This window comes from Dipodomys ordii, unplaced genomic scaffold (genome assembly GCF_000151885.1).
Source record: "Dipodomys ordii isolate 6190 unplaced genomic scaffold, Dord_2.0 Scaffold148, whole genome shotgun sequence".
NCBI classification, from domain to species: domain Eukaryota; kingdom Metazoa; phylum Chordata; class Mammalia; order Rodentia; family Heteromyidae; genus Dipodomys; species Dipodomys ordii.
Genome location: NW_012267364.1, coordinates 2924705 through 2933965, shown reverse-complemented (window position 1 = coordinate 2933965; position 9261 = coordinate 2924705). Strand labels below are relative to the sequence as shown.

The window sequence follows — 9261 nt, the reverse complement described above, 5'->3', positions numbered from 1 at the left end:
AAGGCTAGCGCTCTACCACTTGAGCCACAGCGCCACTTCCGGCTTTTTTCTTTTTGCTTATGTGGTGCTGAGGAATCGAACCCAGGGCCTTATGCATGCAAGGCAAGCACTCTACCACTGAGCCATCTTCCCAGCCCTTGCTGCTCTTTATCATCCTCTTCTTCTTCACTTTTCTCTTCTTCCCTTTCTTCCTCCCTCTCTTTCTCATCCTCCTCCTACCTTTACTCTTCCTTTTCCCTTTCCTCTTTTCTCATTCCACTTCCTCCCTTTCCCCTTCCTTCTCTTCCTTCTTCTCTCCCTATAAGTTTCCATAATTTGTGTTTTCTACTAAGTCTGTTTGTAACTTTATTGAAGGACCATATTAATGAACAAAGGAAGTAGTCTTTTCTAAGAATGAAAAGCAATAGGAAGTCTACCTAATATATTTTTCTAAGATATGGAATAAAATTGTCCTGCTTTTTCCCCTTGCTTCCACTATACTAAGTCTCAAAAATGTCTTTTTACAAAACCTCAGAGCAATAGTTTAATTATAAAAAGCTCCCTTTTTCCATGTTAACTTACTCCTTTCTTCTGAACTCAATGATCCATTTGGCTAAATTGCTTTTACAATGACAGATACTAATCTTACAATAAATAACAGTTTGGAAATGTTGCTGGAATTCATTTTATGAGATGTAAAATCAGGACTAAATGCTTTTTCTAGAATCACTGTGGCTACTCAATCTTCCCCATTTGGGAAAGCAGTCTACCATCTGATTTCTGGATTTACAGTAATATATTTGTGGTAAGAGCTGGACAAGCCCCTGATTAGCCCATTTGTCATAAGTGTGTTTGCTGGACAATTAAACATGTCAAGTTCCTACAGTAGAGGTGACTTATAGAAATAAAAAATGTGACTTCACGTGTAAGTCCATAAGGAGTCTCTTTATGATACTGCCCTATCACATTAGAAAAATGCAAACAAGTCTTGATTATGGCCCAATAAAATCTGTGAAGCCTTATTTCTAGCTTACAATAAAAGTCTTCATTTCTCTAATTTCCTGCCTTCCTATGTTCACTCATCTTCCATTCTCAGCATATGGGAGCCCTGGCTTGTGCTAGGCACAGTTTTTTTTGAGACTGTCTCCCTGCTGGTTTGTCTCTACTGGTGAGATGCAGTTGGCTTTGTGAGATGCTGTCCACGTAGTTTCGAGCTTGATCGATTTTCCTGGAGACATGAGCTCACATTAGAAATGTGTCTTCCCAGATGCTGAGGCCCACATCTTGCCTTTCTGGATCCCCAGGAGTCATGAACTCCGGCAAAGTCTCTGTAGCAATATTTCACAAGTTTTCTTCCAATCGTAGTCCTACCCTCCTTCTCTAGCTTTTGCCTACCAAAGGAAGAGAAATGTCCTTATCTAGATCAACATGCCCACATCTGCACCAGGGATGGCATTCTGATGTGGTCAGAGGGAGTATTATCCATCCCCTCCCCCAAGCCTGGTGTTGTTAAAGAGCCATACATCATCCTCACAAATATCTCCCAAGCCTGAGAACCTCTGTCATTGCCTAAACTTGAGACACTATCAGCATTCACCTCAGCACTCTGAGGGGGATAAAAACTTCATATTAAAAAGTTAACATTATTTAACAAATGGTAAAAGGCAGGTGGGGGGGTTGGGGAGGAAACATCTTTTTCCTGAGCATATGCTATTTCCTAGGCAAAGAGCATGTACTATTTCCTAGCCACATACCATATAATAACATCCATGACATTTGGAAGAAAATAGAAGAAGAGAAAAATCTAGGCTCTCTGGGGCTAATCAGTGACTCAGAACCATGGCACTCCACATGCTAGATAGTTTCATTGAGGTTTACTGTGCTTAGGGACCTATCAGCCTCTCCAGCATTTAATGAGAGGTTTATATCTTCTACGTTTAATATCCTCCTCACCAATACTGTTTAATGTGCACATCAGTTTAAATATGAAACACAATGGGCTACTATTCAGCCCTGAAAAAGAATAAGCTTTTGTCATTTGGGACAACATGGATAGAATGAAAGATCCATATGCTACATGGAATAACTCAGGCACAATGAGATGAGTCTGATGTTGTTGGAGGAGGGACAAGATTGATGAGCTGATACCCCAAGTAACAAAAGGATGTAAAGAACTAATATTAAGACACATTTTGAAGAAGTTTAGAGTGGTTACATTAAGATGTAAAGTTATGCTAAGATGTATAAGTTATATTTATATATATATATATATCTCTATATGTGTGTATATATCTTTATATGTATAGATAATGTGTGTATATATAATGTATTGATGAACTCATCAATATACAATAAATGCCTGCACTCTTGTACACTTATCTCTTTAAAAAACTTTAAACAATATGCTGGGAACAATTCTGCTATTTGGCCCTACAAGTGGACCAAATTATCCCCACAAAGAATATTTTATAATAAAGAATAATTTGTTAAACCCAGTGCTGAAAAGAGAATCTGGCATGAATACCTCAATGTGCTTTTAAACCCCAATGAAGTTAAAAACTCATAAAATCGCACCATCCTGAGGTGAGATCGTCAATATTCTCAGCTGTCGGTTCAACCGTGGGTGAGAAAGACCAGACGCTGCTTCCCCTGTCATGTAGGCCCATGCTAGGAGAGCCTCATTCATCAAAGTTACAGGTCTGAGATATGAAAATATCAAAAAGGAGTTTGCCAGCCCCTTCTTAAAGGCCTTCCCATACTGTGTATGCAGTGGACTTGCCAATACGCCGATCGGTGACAGATGAGCCTTGGGCCCAGCCTTGGCATCCACTCTTGCTCTCACTTGGGCTCTGGCAGGTGTCATACACTTCTCCAAAGTGATGAAATGGAAAGTCTATTGACTTTGGATCACACAGGGTTGGGATTAATTCTGACTGTGACATAAGCTGTGAGACTGTGTTCAAGTCTATTAACGGCTTGACATGTCAGCTCATCGTTGGTACAGGGCAGAAATTAGGCCAGGAGGTTGTGCTGTGCTTCTCTGAATTAATCTGCCTTGTGTGAATGTGATACATATGAGGAAAATGTGTAACATATACATTGCTGTCAATAATATCAATGACTTTTAAACTCTGAGGGTGATGATGAGTGTTTGTCCACGATCCGCTCAACAACTGATAGAAGATTTTCAAGGAGTGAGAGCAGAAAAGCCTGTCCCCATCTAACATTGATTCATTCATTTGAACTTGAAAGGGGGAATAGTCACCCTGCTCACTCCCTTATTTAGTATATAGCCAGCCAGATGAAGATTCATCTTGAAGTCTAATCACTTAAACCGCTGGGTCTCAATCTTCCCAGGGAAGATAAGCCATCGCAGAAGACATGATTCACCAAAGTAAAGGGAAGAAAATTTGAACAACTGAGCTATCTGCTCTGTGTTTGGAAAGGATACCTCTTCTTTTTCAAGATTTATCCTGTCTTCTCATTGTTGCTATTTGTTTGCTTTCATAAAGCTTATTTTCTTTCTTTTTGTAAGCTAACTTATTCATTTATTTTTTAATTTTTGAACTTCTAAAGGTGGTGTAAGGGGGTTACTGTTTAACAGGCTCATCTAATTGTCCAGGGCTTCCTGTTCGGTAATCCTTTCCATCCATCTCCCTGGTCCTGTCTATTTTCTACTCCTGACACTCATTTCACATTTCCCACTTCCTTTATCTAACATGTTCATTGAGTATTCCCTTTGTCATGCAGCCACCCTCCACCCACCACCCCACCCCTTGCAATTGTGTTTTAGCTACCTGGTAGCCATTTGGTTATTTGTTTTAGTCTGTTCATGGCTTTAGTGTGTTAATGGAGTTTCCGCCGTGTCTCTTGAGCAATGCTGACGGTGCGTTTTCATCCCCTGTCACAGCTCTATATTCCTGAGATGGAACTGCTACATTTTTCCAGAAGGGAAGCCACAGCTTCCAGCCAGGGGCAAGTATCTGGGGGCAGGCACAGGAAGACAATTCTAAGACTTTGGGCTGGTCAGTCACACACCAAGAATTGGATGTAGTAGCCCAGACATTTCCCTTCAGTCATGTGCTTCTGTACTCTGAAGCACTGGGCTTTCCTCACACTCATTTTCACACAGGTCATCCACCGTTCTTTTCTTTTCTTTTTTCTGTAGGACATAGGGCTTGAACTCAGAGCCTGTGTGCTGTCCCTCAGCTCTTCAGCTCAAGGCTAGCACTCTCCTACTTGAGCCACAGCACTACTTCTGGTTTTCTACTGGTTTACTGGAGATTAGAGTCTCACAGACTTTCCTGCCCGAGCTGGCTTTGAACCATGATCCTCATATCTCAACCTCCTGAGTAGCTAGGATTATAGGCATGAGCCACCAGTGCTCAGCCCACTGTTTTTTTTGTTTGTTTGTTTTGTTCCAAGCACTTTGCTCTGGGCTGTGTTTATAAGCTGTTTTGAAAGCTCTGCATGCACTTTGCAGAAACAATTGCTTTACCCCCAGTTTGTTCCTATTCCAACGTGGTGCTTTGGCTCAGAGTACATTTTTCTGTCCATACTTCTGAGCTTGCTGCCAGTCTCCTGGGGGACCTGTATCCAGGAGGAGAGAGGATGTGGGCAGATGAGGAGACAATATGGAACAAGCTGACTGCCCCTAGATGACAGGTCTCACCAGAAGAATTTTCCCCAGATGGACCCAGCCAAGCCTAGCCTTCTTCTATTGACAGATAGTCCTGTTTTCCACTTCAGCCATGTGGCTGCTGGCATGCTGTTTCAAAAGACCCACAAGGTAGCACTAAGCCTCATGTTTCCTAGTCTCCGGGGAAGCCGGCTTTCCTGGTGACTGCATGAATTTATGTCACTTTTTCTTACATGCTCTCTGTTACTGAAGGAATAATGTATAAGTTTACATGGAACCCACACAGCTAACTCTCTCAACTGTAAAATGGAAGAATCAATGCCTAACATTTTGGGTTGCTTTGAAAATTAACGAATCTATTACAGCGGTATTCCTTATCTGAAGTGCTTGGAGACAAAGGTGATTTTCAGATTTTCTTTTTGTGGATTTTGGAATATTTGCATGTGCATAATAAAATATCTTGGGAAGAAAACCTAGTTTTCAACATAAAATTCTTCTGTGTTTCCTGTATACCTCATCCAGGAATATAACCTTTAAGCTAGTTTTAGGTACTGAAGGTAACCTTATAAACAATTAATAATGTGATATTGTATTCTATTTTAATAGCTTTGTAAATGCATCAAAAGAATTTTCTACTTATGATGTCATGCTTATACTTCAACTTCATAGGATTTGAATTTTTTTTTATTTTTTTGATTAAGGATGGTAAGTATAGCCAGGTTGAGATATGAGAATCATAGTTTCACAGCCAGCACAGGCAGATATATACAAGACTCTTATCTCCAATTAACCAGCAAATAGCTGAAGATAAAGACGTGGCTCAAGTAGTAGAGTGCCAGCCAAGTGAGTGTAAGACCCTTACTCAAGCCCCAGTATTGGTGCAGAAAAAAGAAGAGAACAGAACAGAAAAAAAAAGGATGCTAAACATAGAGGCCAGTAGTTGCCTGGTAGGCAAAACTACTTTAGAACAACCAGTTTTCTTTGCCATACTACTTTGTACTCTGGTCCTTATCTGTGTTGTGTTTATCTCCTACTACTCATTCTTCACTTCAGATATTCACATTCTTCAAAAGATTCATCAGTATTTCAATCAGTATTTCCTCAGTAAATAAAACTTCCATAAGCCAGCATTTCTAGTGAAACCCTCTCTCACATTCACATCCCGTCTCTCCTCCTCCCCTCACCCCTACGTGGTACCATTGCTATAACAGTCTCATAACTGGGCTGACCTTTTATCATTAGTGGTAATGACACATCTGCCATTCTTTAAGGTCTTCATTAGGTAGCAGAAACTGTGTTGTTTATATGACGAACATGACTGTTGCTCTTCAAAACCAATCCACAGTTGGTGATTTTAGCCCCTCATTTTGGATAAGGAAAGTGAAGTTCTAAGGAGACTCTAATACCATAAGAATATCCAGCCTAACTCCACATGTGTCTTATCAACTAGACCATACTTCTTAAATAAACTGTAAGGGAACTTGTCCGCAATAAATGACCTGCCTGACCCAGAAAGGTCTCTTCTTTTCTAGGGTTCCTTTCCCACCAGTATCAAGAGCTTCTCTCTTTCCTTTTAAGGGGCATGTTTCTTTAACCCCTCTGTGTTTCATACATACCACCAAAGAATTACGGAAGGGCTCAATAGATCATTCAGGTGACACTTTTTTTGCATTACAATCTATAAATGCCCCCCCTTTTACTTCGGGGGAGAGTGAAGTTGTGAAGGATTTGTCTTTGAGATTCCCAAGGCACACACTTTGTCCCAAGCTGCTGATCTTACAAGGAACTCTTTAGCACACTTGGGGAAAATCACTGATTTATTTTCAATCTGTTAAGAGCTGTGGTTTTGGAGCTAGAGATGTTCCAACCCTTGACATGGGGCTCAGTTCCTCCAGGAAACTGTCAAAAGCTGATCTAAGTAAACATGACTATTTATATTTCATCTTTGGTCAATATGGGGTATCTTTCCCTAAAATAGAAGAAAGGAGAAACTGTGTATCTTTTCTTTCCATAAACTCATCTGGGTAGCACAGAGTGAAAGAAAGCCTGAAATGCATTTGTCCACCCACAGGGATCTTTATTAGTTACACAGGTGAATCACAATCTTCCAATCCATTCGCCTAAGCTAGCTGAGATCCTGACGCTCTGTCAAGCAGGAGAACTTGACACAAAACCTCTGCAGGACAGATTCTCCACAAAGTGAATGCAGCAAATATTTATATAGCAGCATCAATTATTACACTTGTAAGTCATGAGCTAGTGGCAGGGTCTTTTTATAAAAGTGGGGTGAATAGAATCATAGTTCTAGATTCTAGTGCGAATGGTGCACTAAAGTCTTATTCTGACTCACCAGTTACACAAGGGTGGATGTAACAGTTGATATTACCCAGATAGCCAAGCATATGGACTAAACTCTGTTTTCACTAGAAAAGTATTTTTGTTGTTGTTGCTTTGTTTTGGTGTGGTGTGTGTGTGTGTTTGTGTGTGTGTGTGCATGTGTGTGTGTGTACATGTGTGTGTGTGTATGCCAATATGCCAATACTGGGGCTTTCACTCAGAGCTGGGTGCTGTCCCTGGCTTTTGTGCATAAAATTAATGTTCTACCACTTAAACCTTAGCTCTACATTTGGCATCTTTTGTTTTTTGGGGGGTAGGGGGTGTTAACTGGGGATAAGAATCTCATGGACTTTTCCTACCTGGGCTGCTTTAAACCCCTATCCTCAGATCTCACCCTGCCCAGTCACTAGAATTACAGGCATGAGCCACTGTCTATTCTAATGTGTGTTATGAAACTGGCAAACCCCTTTCAGCATATTCTGATACTGATAATGTAATATTAGCCACTAAAATGTGAGACTCTGTGGACGAAAGTAACCTGCCACTGTTAGAACCTAGATTCATTTGTAGAAGCTTTTGTGGGTTAACTGCACTTCCTGGGGCTGGGATGAAATGGACTCACACACACATGCATAACCTCATCTACAGGCAAGAAAATGTAGGTGATATCCAAAGCATTGCTTCCTTTGTTCTCCTGAAGAAATCTTCATACCCCTTCTCCAAGGAAGAATTCCTCTAGGTCATGCATCTGCCTCTTCTGCTAGAGATTTCCTATGTTTTTCTCTTCTTCTAGGACCAAGCTCCTCCAGGCCTGGCTGCATGACAGAAGTGACCATAAATGGTTGGCTTTCCAGAGTCAGCTCAACTTAACTCAACAGCACCAATCTCTGAGGGGAGTCTACTGATCTCTAGCATAGAGGAGATGCTCAGATATAAGTCAATCTGACTTTTCTTGGGTTCTATGTCATGGTATATGGTATAAGATGGAAAGGGACATAGAGCTATTAATAAATGACGTAATTGCTCTTCCTGTAAGTGGCCAGAGGTGACCTGTGAAAATGGCTCGCTACTCTCTAGACACAGAAAACCCCACAAAATCATGCAAGTCAAGAGGTTCCAATCTTTGTGTACACTTTAAGAACACCAGAGAAACAGCACAGGCCATCAAGGGTATGCATATCTGAAAAGCAACCAAGTATCTGAAAGATGTCATGTTAAAGAAGCAATGTGTGCCATTCTGGTGTTACGATGGTGGAATTGGCAGGTGTGCCCAGGCCAAACAGCAGGGCTGGACACAGGGTCAGTGGCCCAAAAAGAGTGCTGAATTTCTGCTGCACATGCTTAAGAATGCAGAGAGTAATGCAGAACTGAAGGGTTTAGATGTAGACTCCCTGGTCATTGAACACATCCAGGTGAACAAAGCACCTAAGATCCACCACAGAACTTACAGAGCCCATGGTAGCATTAACCTATCCATGAGCTCCCCTGCCACATTGAGATGATCCTTACTGAGAAGGAGCAGATTGTTCCTAAACCAGAAGAGGAGGTTGCACAGAAGAAAAAGGTATCCCAGAAGAAACTGAAGAGACAAAAACTTATGGCACAGGAATAAATTTAGCATAAAATAAATTCAAATAAATAAAATAAATAAATAAATGACTTAATTGATGACTATATTAGAGTATATAAGAATGATCACTTGAAGTCTATTGCCTACATTGTGGTCATTCTGACCAAAAGAAGCCAAAGTAAAATGGTAAGGAAGAAACCAATCTCTTACACAACAACTCAGGACACAGAAAAGGTGGGAGTTCCATGGAAAATTAGATTGACTTGTATCTTAGGCTTTGCCTAAGAGAGACCAACAGGCCCCTTGGAGGACCGGTGCTGTGATTTAAGCTGACCTGACTGGAGAAGGCCAACCATTTGTGGTCAGCTGTTTACACAGCAATAAAATAATAAAATATGCTGGGGAAGAGGCTCAAGATTAGGAGATACTCTGCCCAGCTAAAGCCCCATGCTCACTCCGTTTGCTCTATGTCATGGCCTGCTTCCATTACCACCCAAGCACAGAACCTGAACTTGAGAATTTCCTGCCAGTTCTAAGATTAAGGGTTCTCCCTGCTTGATCTGCATCTGATATAGGTGTAAAATTGATGACCAAAACCCAGATATGGCTCCGTAGGACAAATGAATCATCTGCTTTCCAAATTCCATGGAACTTCCAGGTCAGGCAGCCTGGATGGCCTCAGAGCCTCTCCCCAAAGGCACAGAGAAATACAAACAATCAGGTCTTGGTTTGGGGA

The 9261-nt window shown here is 41.1% G+C and overlaps 1 pseudogene; it reads left to right on the top strand.

Moving 5' to 3' along the window:
• Nucleotides 1-1330: 1330 nt before the first annotated feature.
• Nucleotides 1331-8575, top strand: LOC105997595 (annotated as a pseudogene).
• The last annotated feature ends 686 nt before the right edge of the window (nt 8576-9261 follow it).